The sequence below is a fragment of the Petaurus breviceps genome, unplaced genomic scaffold (assembly GCF_028583685.1).
Source record: "Petaurus breviceps papuanus isolate PSGF00001 unplaced genomic scaffold, PetGlider_PUasm1.0 176, whole genome shotgun sequence".
Taxonomy (NCBI): domain Eukaryota; kingdom Metazoa; phylum Chordata; class Mammalia; order Diprotodontia; family Petauridae; genus Petaurus; species Petaurus breviceps.
In genome coordinates this window covers 26,687,842-26,699,078 of record NW_027185771.1, presented here as the reverse complement: position 1 = coordinate 26,699,078, position 11,237 = coordinate 26,687,842, and the positions used below count along the sequence as shown (strand labels likewise).

Here is an 11,237-nt window from a genome sequence, read left to right as displayed (position 1 = left end):
GGTCTCAAAGGCTTCATGTCCCTTCAAGTGCTTCCCTTTGAACATTGCCTTCAAATAAGCTTTCTTCCAATGTAAAGCATCCTAAGCAGAATCATATATCTGCCAGCTCAAGTTTGGACAGCTGGTCTGTCATACTCTGTGCAGGCACTAATAATATTATTGCACTGATTAGAGATGAGTCAATATGTGAATAAGATCTGAGGATCAAGGTGTTTTAATAAAAACTGAGTTCCTATGGGGAAAAAAAAAGTTTGAGGAAGTCTCACTTGAGGGGAATGTTTAGGTTACTGGACAGGGGTCTGAGCTGAATTACTCCACTGAGACAAACCTTTTTTTCTGAGGGTGTACTCCAGGAGTCTTGGGAAAGACACACATAGCCTGGGTATCTGTGGCCCAGTGGAGCCTCACATTGGTTAGAAACTTTTGGCAGCCATGGAACTGGCTCACAGTCCACCGCTTGGGACAATCCAATTTCCCCTAATCTCTACATTGCTTTTAGATCTTTGCTATGCTTTCTTTTCTCTGGACACATTCCAGCTTGTCATTGTCCTTACTAAAATATGGTGCTCAGAAATAGAAGATAGACTCCCAATGAAAGCAAATCAAGGCTGTATACAGGGTAAATATTGCCTTCCATGTTCTAGATAGTCCTGTAGCCTAAAATCAGATTAACTTTTTTGACTGATATATCATGCTCATAGGACACCAAAAGTCTCAGATATTTTCCCCACATAAACAGGTCATGTCTTTTTAGTCTTCTATTTTTGCAGTTAGTTTTGTTAAATTCAAACACAGGAATTTACACTTATCCCAAGTGTGTGTGTGTATATATATATTTAACTTTAACCCAAAAAAAGTTTCTTTGGAATCTTCTTCTGCCATCTAAGACATTGGCTGCTTCTTTTCATCTTCAAACATACTATTCACAAATTATGCTTTCACACATCATTTATAGAGGTTAAAAAAATAAGTGGAATGGAACAAAACTAAACAGAGAGCCTTGCTGGCAATCTACTAAAGACCTCTCTCCAAGTTGTCATCAACTTATCAATAAATACTTATCAATGAACTGACAAAATGGTTTGTTCAAGAATATTCTTTCTTTCTTTTTTTTTTTTTTTTTGCTTTTTGGAGGGCAATTTGGGTTAAGTGACTTGCCTAAGGTAACACAGCTAATTTTTGTGTTAAGTGTCTGAGACTGGATTTGAATTCAGGTTCTCCTGACTCCAGGGCCAGTGCTCTATTCACTGCTCCACCTAGCCACCCCCTGTTCAAGAATATTCTTAAGAAGGTAGACAGTTGGGGCACCTAGTTGGTGCAGTGAATAGAGCATTGACCATGGAGTCAAGAGGGTCTGAGTTCAAATCCATCCTCAGACACTTAACATTTCCTAGCCTTGTGACCTTGGTCAAATCATTTAAGCCCAATTGCCCTGCCTTCCCCCTTCAAAAAAAGAAAAAAAAAATGGTAGACAGTTGCCTAGAGCATCAGTAGCAAATGATTGTGGTCTGAGTCTGTGACAAAACAAAGCAGCTAATAGAGCAAATTATATATGTAAAGACTTATCAACCAAGGCTTTCTGTTTCTGCTATATTTCAGTAAATGAAGGAATCCTTCCCATTTGTGGATATCCTTTACAGCAATATAGATATACTCTGTATATAAACATATTTGGAAGGGAATAACATTAATGGAATTATTTACTATTTGCCAGGGATTGTACTAAGCACTTTTACAAATATGAACTCCTTTCATCCTCACAATAACATAATAGCACCCTGCAAGGGTGGTATGTGCTATTATAACCCCCATTTTACAGTTGAATAAACTGAGGGAAACAGCAGTTAAGTGACTTGTCAGGGGTCACACAGTGTCTGACATAAGATTTGAACTCAGTACAGTGCTCTATCCAGTGCATAACCAGCAGCCTCCATGGTATTCTATTGGCCATCTCCTTGCACAGGCAAACTAGAATGTATTGTCTTCTCAGATTTATTTCACTCCCTAATTTTCCTCTAGTATCAGATAAAGAGCAACCTCCTACCCCAAGCCTTTCCTGGTCCTTCCCTTCTCCCTGCCTCCATCTCTGTTACTAGAGCCCTATAACCAAACAATTGTTTAGTACTTACTTTGTATATATTTTCTATGTCCTTATCTGTGTATGTTTGGTGTTTCCTAACATAATATGACCTACTGAAGATCAAGGACTATTTTTCATTTTGTCTTTGCATGCCCAGAATCTCACATACTATCTGGCCTATTGTCATTACTTAATAAACGATTGTTGAATTTATTCAAATAGAGTTCTGCATTAAGTCTTAGAGACCCTCCTGAAACTCAGAGAGTGCCCATGATCACACAACTCAAGGGTGTAAGAGGTGAGAATTGAACCCAAGTTCCCCTGAGTTCAAGTCTAGAACTCTCCCTCATGCCATGCTGTCTCTGAGACTGTTTACAGAATTATAAATAATAATACCCAAGAAGCCTTCCTTAGAGTAGATGGCACATAATAAAAAGATGCCTTGGGGAGTTCTCTCAAACTTTGTTCCTTATTTGAAAGGATTTACATAGCAATACAATTTGCAGAAGTGTAAAATTAACTGAAGTATATGACAGAAAAACAAACATTTTCATTTCACAAATATGTTTTGCTTCAGCCTGATATCACAGGCAGGATATTACCTTTCTCACAGCTTGAGAATTAAAGAAAAACTTCCAAACCTTGCCTAGTTGCGAGGTGGGATATGAACTCCACATTCATTAGCCCACTGAGATGCTTTGGACAGAGTGCCAGCCTCAGGAAGCAATAGATACATGCCTTAAGGAGCCCCCAATGGGGTAAACTTGACTCAGGCTGATTCCCTGTTGGATTCAGTTTTGGAACAAATGAGACACTTAAGTCATTCAAAAGTTAACAGAACTGATGTGGGAAGCTGGGTGGCACTGTGGTGAATAGAGCATTCGCTCTGGAGTCAGGAGGACCTGAGTTCAAATCAGTCCTCAACACTTGACACATTTACTAAGTCTGGGACCTTGGGTAAGTCACTTAACCCCAATTGCCTTGCTTTCCCCTCTCAAAAAAAAAAAATTTGCATCTGAAGAGCAGGGTGAAGTCTATAGTATCCAGCTCCTTGTGGCTGAATCTTTTTTTTTTTAATCACTTTAATTCTTCAATACCACCGAAACCATGACCAGAGGAATCATAGCTTGAGCCTCAGCTCCCTGGGTCTATCAAATATATGATAAGCTTTGCCTTTCAGAAGACAAGCAAACAAACAATAACAAAAACATAGTCCAACTCATTTGGCCAGATATTAGTAGAGAGAAACTTGAAAAACAGAGAGGTCCAATCATAAATCATTCTACTATCCAAGGAAAGGTCAGTTTAGGAGATAAGGAAGGACCTCTAAAAGTCTTTATTCTTCTACACATGGAAATACAGAAAAGAATTACCTGGATATGGTTGGGGTGGACAAGGTGGGTGGGAGTGACTATTATGAGTATGTTCTTCATGAGAAAATCATGCCTTTATCATAATACTGGACTGAATATTGGTCCAGAAAAGGTCAAAAAAGTCTCTTCCCAAGAAAATGGACAGTTTCTAGGACCAGACCCAGGCAAGATTGCCCTTCCTTTGTTTTCCTACATTCTTCTAATTTAAGGAGGATCTTAATGGGACTGGGATCAGACTCCATGAACCAAGAGAATGGGATTTTGATGGAATCAAAGGTGGGAAACAGAGGCAAGCCAGAGGTAGAAGAAAATGGAGGGCTAGACTAGATTAAGAGTAACAGAGATTCCCTCATATTGATAATGGAAGGCTTTTGGCCTCTGAGGAACACCAGATCCAGTGAGAAGATTCAAGATGGTTCCCAAAGCCTATACCCCATCAGTTTTATTGTTAGTTGAATTACTAATCTTGTTCTTATCTTTTTTATAGAGATTAGATTGAGAGGTTTTGGAAATATACATCCCCTGCAATTAGCCCTTTATAGGAAGCTGGTTGTTGTAGCACATTAAGTCCTAGACTTGGATTCAGGAAGACCTAAATTAAAATCCTACATCAGATACTAGATGTATGACTCTGGGAAAGTCACTTAATCCCTTTGTGGCTCAGTTTCTTTGTTTGCAATATGAAGCAATAATAACTCTTACCTCTCAGAGTTACTCATCAAGCTCAAATGTGAGAAAAGGTAAAACGCTTTGCAAACCATAACATGCTACATAAAAGTTAACTATAGTTATTCTTATTCTTATATTCACTATCCTGTAGACCATTCCACAAGTAGCTCAAAAAACTATGTTTTAAAATTGAATTATAGGATCACTGAAAACAACTTTCAGATAACTGTAGTAACAAGGCTGGCTGATGGTGTTCCTATGTGGTTTTAATTTCTACTTTGCTGTCTCTGATTTTTTTTAAAGCTTTCTATTCCACATAGCCTAGAGATTGAGTATTTTGGTATGGAAAAATCTATTAAAATATTGCTTTAATTTTGTTTTCAAATCAAATAGCTTTATTACAATGTGGCAAGCTTGGGGGGGACGGGCGCATTTAATTTTCCTCCTAGTCTTCGCTGGTGCCCTCCCCTCCCTGGCCCTTCTTGGCATTCTTCCTCTTGACCCTGCCAGCCCGGCCGCCGCCGTAGGGCGAGCGCAGGGAGAAGTCGATGTGCTTCTGGGAGTCCAGGCACAGGATGAAGGAGGGAATGTTAACCACCTGCTTTCGGACCCTGATGTGCCTCTGGTGGATGTGGTCCACCTTCATCTTGCCCTCGTCCAGGACGCCGATGCGCACCAGGCGCCTCAGCAAGCTGTTACCTTGGAACAGCCACCGCGGATCCTTCTCGTCCAGCGTGAGCAGCTCCCGCGCCGCCTTGCGGATCTTGGCCAGCGTGAACTTGACCCGCCACACCTCGGGCTTGTTGCGCAGCTCTTAGTCGCCGATCAGCTTTAGCTCCTGATCCAAGCGCGACTTCTTGAAGGGCCGCCGCAGCGTCACATACCTCTTCCTACACACCCAGCTCCTGGCGATTGGCTTTTTGGCCTAGCCGGACGGTCTGGCCCGCGCCTCCTTCACGCTTCTCAACTGGCAGGGAAAAGATGTTTTAAAAACTTTATGGACCAGTTTTATATTGTCAATTATGAACAAGAAATAGTTCTGTCTGTGGTAATGCTCTGGTTTCAGGTCAGTTAACTTGGTTGAATTCTTGCAGATATTTTAAGATCTATATTAGCACTTTGGGTGTTTACCATCTGTGAATGTATCAGAGATAGTGAGTTTTTGTTGTGCATTTCTTGCACTAGGTCATCTATTTCTTGGTATTTGGTAAAAACTAAAATTTTGCAACCTGCAATGAAGAGTTGACCAGTTTCTGTTATTTCCTTGCACACTCTTCCTTGGTCAAAAAGCACAGCCTTCTTAAGACCAATCTCTCTGTAATTCTAATGGTGTGGTGAGTAAAATGCAGTACCAGGGAAAGCTATGCACATTTTTCCAAACAAGATCCTTTCATTAATAGTTGCACATATCATTGTTAATAAAGTGGGTCAGATTGGCCCCCTCAGTTACATCAACTACTGATGAGAAAGTAAGAATCCTTTTTCACTAAGATTATTCTGGTTGGGGAATGTCACAGTTGGTTACATCTGGTCAAGATGTGTTGGCCTTCAGGTGTAGATGATCAGGACCCTCCAATGATTCCTGAATTATTAATTACTTTATGTGATTCCTCCACATCTTGTAATCTTGGCTAGGAGACCAGAACCACCTGATTTGATCCCCACCAAAGGGGATCAATATTCTTCTAATAATTTCAGGAGAGTCTGTGGTAGAAGAATTGACTTTTGGGTGTGGGGCTTTTGATCTAAGCTAACTTTTGTTTACAGACAACAAACAGAGATCTCTGGATAAACTGCTTAAAAAGCAAATGGCCAAGGGGATTGTTTCAGGAGTGATCAAATCATTCCCCTTTCACCACTCCTTTAAGCCATTCAAAGTGGGAAGAGACTGCATTCTTGAGTGGAGTCTGTTTAGGCAGATGCTAATCATTCAAAAAAAATCAATGCATCATAAAATTATAACACTATAAAACCAATACAGACTAAAATCAGAGGAAATATTAATTTTTGTCTTTGCACAGTGGTGATGACCGGACCCTGAGTTGTCAAAATACCTATTTTTCCACAACCAAAACTGCATGACACATTCGTCCAACATGCTTTGCCATACTATTAGGTAAATTCATATGGATGTTGCCTTTTTGATTCTACTCTTTGAACATAGACATTTCATAGGCCACAGGTGGAAAGAAACCCTTTTCAATTACATTTTACAAATCCAATGGCATGCAACTACTAGGAGATCTTGCTATTGCTATGTGAAGTAATTTCTGTGTTTCTGTAACATTTAGTAAAGTAGTTCTATAACATTTGGCTTATTTTATTAGATCCTTTGATAACAGGTATCAAATCCTAAATGTTTAGAAGAGCTGTCTTGTGGGGGTGGGATGGTAGAGTGAGATCACTGTCTTCATCTATTTAAGGAGCTGTTATATAGAAGAGGAATTACTTTTGTTTTTTCAGGCATCCAGGTATGCTAGAGCCAGCTCTAACCAGCTCAAAAGAGCTAATTTAAAAAATTTTAGTGTGAGTTATTTATGTCTTGGAAATCAGTGAACACTCCACATCAGGGTGAGATTTATTGCTTTGTTGACACACTAGACTTAAAAAAGTGATGGAAGAAATGTTATCTTATTACCCAGTTACATGTAAAATAATAATGGTAATAATAGTATATATCTTTTTAAACATTTGATTTTAAAACTTCGAAGTCCAGATTCTTTCCCTTCCTCCTAATCACACACCCTTACTGGGAAGCTAAACAATTCAATATAGGTTGTACATGTGTAGCTATACAAAACATTTCCATACTCAATATATTGTAAAAGACTGACTATATTTCACTCCATCCTATCCCACCCCCCATTTGTTCTATTCTCTACCTTGATCCTGTCCCTTTTCAAAAGTGGGTTCTTAAAACTTCCCTCCCTCCCAGTCTGCCCTCCCTTCCATCATTCCCCCTTTCACCCCCTTTCCCCCTACTCTCCTGTAGGGTGAAATACCCTATTTACTGTGTATGTCATTCCCTCCCTAAGCCAAATTCAATGAGAATAAGTTTGACTCATTCCCTTTTGCCTTCCTGTTCTTCCCCTCCATTGTAACAGTTTTCCCTTCCTTTCTATATGAGATAATTACCTCATTCTATCTCTTCCAATCTCCTCTCATTATATTCCTCTCTCACCTATTAAGTTCACCTCTTAAGTATCATCCCTTCCTATTCAATTGGTCCTGTGCCCTCTGTCTATGTATACCTGTACACATATATACACAACATTCACATATGTATTCATATGTCCATATACCCTCCTATATAGACATATATATATATATATGCATACATACATATATAGAAAGATAGATAGATATAGACACATTTCTATTCCATTCAATTATTCTCACCCTGAGAAAAGTTTCATAAGTTACAATTAATATTTTTTCCATGTAGGAGTGTAAATAGTTCAAATTTGATAAGGTCCTTATGATTTCTTTTCCCTGTTTACCTTCTCATGCTTCTCTTGCTTCTTGTATCTGAATGTCAGATTTTCTATTCAACTCTGGTTTTTTCATTGAGAATGCTTGAAAGTCCTCTATTCCATTGAATAATCATATTTCCCCCTGAAACATGATGCTCAGTTTTGTTAGGTAGGTGATTCTTGGATTTAATCCCAGGTCTTTTGACCTCTGGAATATCATATTCCAAGCCCTACAATCCCTCAGTGTAGGAGCTGCCAGATCCTGTGTTATCCTGATTGTATTTCCACAATGTTCAAATTGTTTCTTCCTGGCTGCTTGTAATATTTTCTCCTTAATCTGGGAATTCCGGAACCTAGCTATAATATTCCTAGGAGTTTTCTTTTGGGGATTTTTTCAGAAGGTAATTGGTGGATTCTTTCAACATCTATTTTGCCCTCTGGTCCTAAAACATCAGTGCAATTTTTTTTGATAATTTCTTGAAGAATGATTTCTAGGTTTTTTTTTTTTGATCATGGCTTTCAGTTAGTCCAATAATTTTTCAATTATCTCTCCTGGATCTATTTTCCAGTTCAGTTTTTTTTCCAATGAAATATTTCACATTGCCTTCTATTCTTTCATTTATTTGGATCTGTTTCATAGCATCTTGATTTATCATAAAGTCACTAGCTTCCATTTGCTCCAATCTAATTCTGAAGGAATGATTCGCTTCAGTGAGCTTTTTAGATTCTTTTTCCATATGGCAAATTTGGCTTTTTAAGTCATTCTTCTCCTCATTGCCTTTTTGAGCCTCTTTTGCCATTTGAGTTAGTCTATTTTTAAAGTATCTTCTTCAGTCAGGTTGTTGACTCTCATTTCCTAATTTTCCTGCATCATTCTCATTTCTCTTCCCAATTTTTCTTCTACTTCTCTTATTTAATTTTCAAAATCCTTCTTAAGCTCCTCTATGGACTGTAACCAGATCATATTTTTCTTGGAACCTTTTCATGCAGGAGTTCTGACTTCACTGCCATCCTCCTGTTCCATGCTTTGATCCTTTTTGTCCCCAAAATAGGCATCTAATGCTGGATTGCTCTGTTTGCTTTGCTTTCTTTACTTGCTTATGTTGCCACTCAATTACTTGACTTTTGAACTTTTTGCCACAGTAGTACTCTGATACCAGAGAGGAGAGCTTTTCCCCAATTGCTGGGGTTTACTCAGCTGCTGGAGCTATTATTTGGGTGCCCTCTCTGAAGCCTCCACACACTCTGGCAAAATGGTCATGCAACCCAGAACCATCATCCTAGCCTACAATCCAGACCCAAGCATGTTAAAGAAAGAGCAATTACCCCTCAGACTGGTTGCTTGGTCCCCCTACAATCTGTAGGCTGGGAGGTCTGAAGGAGCCATGTGGTGGTGGCTGCACAGCTGCAGCTCCTCAGCCGCTTCTCCCTTTGGGGGCCAAAAGCCGTACCACACTACTGAGCTCCCTGTTCCCAAAGTCCACGCTGCACTGATTTCTCACTTTGTCCTTAGCATCTATGTATTGATAATTCTGGAAACCACCACAGCTACTGTTGATCTGAAGTCCCTCCAGCTGGCGACTGGTTGTGGCCACCCTGAGGCTAAAACCTCTGGCTCACACAGGTCTATGCTCAGCTTCCCAAGTGCTGTGCAGGCCCCTTCTTGCCAGCTGGCCAGGCTGTGTTCAGTGCAAGATTAGCTTCTCTGTGTCATTTTGTGGGTTCTGTAGCTCCAAAGTTTGTTTAGAGTCATTTTTTTTTTTTACATGATTTGGAGGAGGTAGAAGCTGGAGCAGTGTGGAAGTCCTGTTTCTACTTCGCCATCTTGATTCCGCCTGTAGGTTGCATTGTCTTAATCTCTCTGGCAAAAAGTCTTCTTTCTTATTAATTGGAGATTAGTTTCCAATAATCCTTAATTCAGTCATCCTGAAGAGGTTCAATATACAGAGTACAAAGTCCTCCCACTCCTAGGCCACAGTAATTCATAATCTTCTCACTTTGCATTAAATACCCAAGGAGAGGTCTTTTAATCTTGACTCAAGGCTGGCTCTCAGATTCCATGGTCCCATCTCCTGCCTGAATATACCCAAATGTCACCTGAGTTCAAAGGCAAGCAGCCCTCAACTCCTTATCCATCTTCTTGTCCAGTTCCTGTTCCATATTGAAGTTCACAGTGTCCAATTCACCTCAAGTGTTTCACAGTTTTTGTTCCTGGGAAGACATAGCTTAACAAAGCTACAATAACATTCATAAACATTACTGGCACCATCATCAATTCACTTTCTCCCTGTGAAATCAACATAGACCCACAAACAAGGTCTGAGAAATCAACACAAATTATCAGCATATTCCCAGGACCTATGAAAACATTGGTAAGACACTCCTCCTGGACTTTTGTAAACAGAAAACAAGAAAATCCTCTTTCAGGGCTTCTGAACCAGCAGTAAGGTGTCAGGGCTTCTGTAACAACAGTAACATCCTCCATCAGCAGAGGAATCTGCCAAAGTAACATCAAAACAGACAAAGTACCAGCACCACAGCCATGCTTCCTCCCAGTTCTGGTCTCTCCCAGCCTAGCCTTCTCCTTATATATGGTCATTAAGCAGGTCCTCCCTGTTATGCCCCTTCCTGTTGCATTAGCAATAGGAGTTCACAAGTTCTGTTTCTTAACAAAAGACTTGATGTAATCATGGACAAGCCTTAAAAGAAACTTGAAGTGAAACAAGGTACTAAATAATAAAATAACTGAAACAAGGTGTTAACTACTTCTTTGCTTGCTATTGCAAGATTATAAATTTAGCCTCAAAAACTTTTGTTTCTTTAAAGTGACCAAAAGTAAAATAGGTCACATGTATACATAATATGCTTCTCATAAGCTCTTTTCCAGAGATCTTAGTAGAATTTCCTGTTATTGGACTATATAATCTCAGAAATTGTGCTCAGCCCTGAAATTTCATATTTCTCTGGGGTATTTATGGGTGAGATTGAGGACATCCTGTACACTACCCAAAGCAGTTGTTGACCAATCGACATTGACAAGTATGCAAAAAAGCAGAGCTGAATATTCAGGGAGAACAAAGAAGGATGTATCAGGCAGGCCAAACTATCATTAGCATCTTTCTTCCAATCTTGATGGAGGCAGCCCAAGACACAAAAGTATTAGAATGTAGGCAACCAGTCCTGATTTCAGCCTGGTCTTTGTTATAATTTTACAAAGGAGAAGAATTTGTAGAGACACATTTGACAACTTCCTCTGAAAGCTCTGTACCTGTGTCTTGTCTCCTTAACAGTCGCAGATATAGAAGATACAGAGTTAAAAAAAATCTTGCCCCCAATATCCTTGGCAGTTTCAAATTGTCAGTCTCAGAAATTGATATGGCTTTTCCAGTAGAGATGTCACTCCCACCTTTTTGTTGCTTTACACTAAGGACGACTTGGACCAGTTGGCCTTTCCATCTGCCCTGTTAGCTGACCCCTCCTATATGTTTTGTCTCCCACTACTTAACATGTGAACTTCTTGATAGAAGGGAATGTCTCACTTTTGTATGTGTGTCCACAGGGCTTAGTGTGGAATTTGCACATAAAGTGGATAGATAGATAGATAGATAGATAGATAGATAGATAGATAGATAGATAGATAGA

The 11,237-nt window shown here is 39.6% G+C and overlaps 1 pseudogene; it reads right to left on the bottom strand.

Moving 5' to 3' along the window:
• Positions 1 to 4,555: 4,555 nt before the first annotated feature.
• LOC138159539 (small ribosomal subunit protein uS4-like) overlaps positions 4,556 to 11,237 on the bottom strand; it is a 28,047-nt pseudogene continuing 21,365 nt past the window's right edge.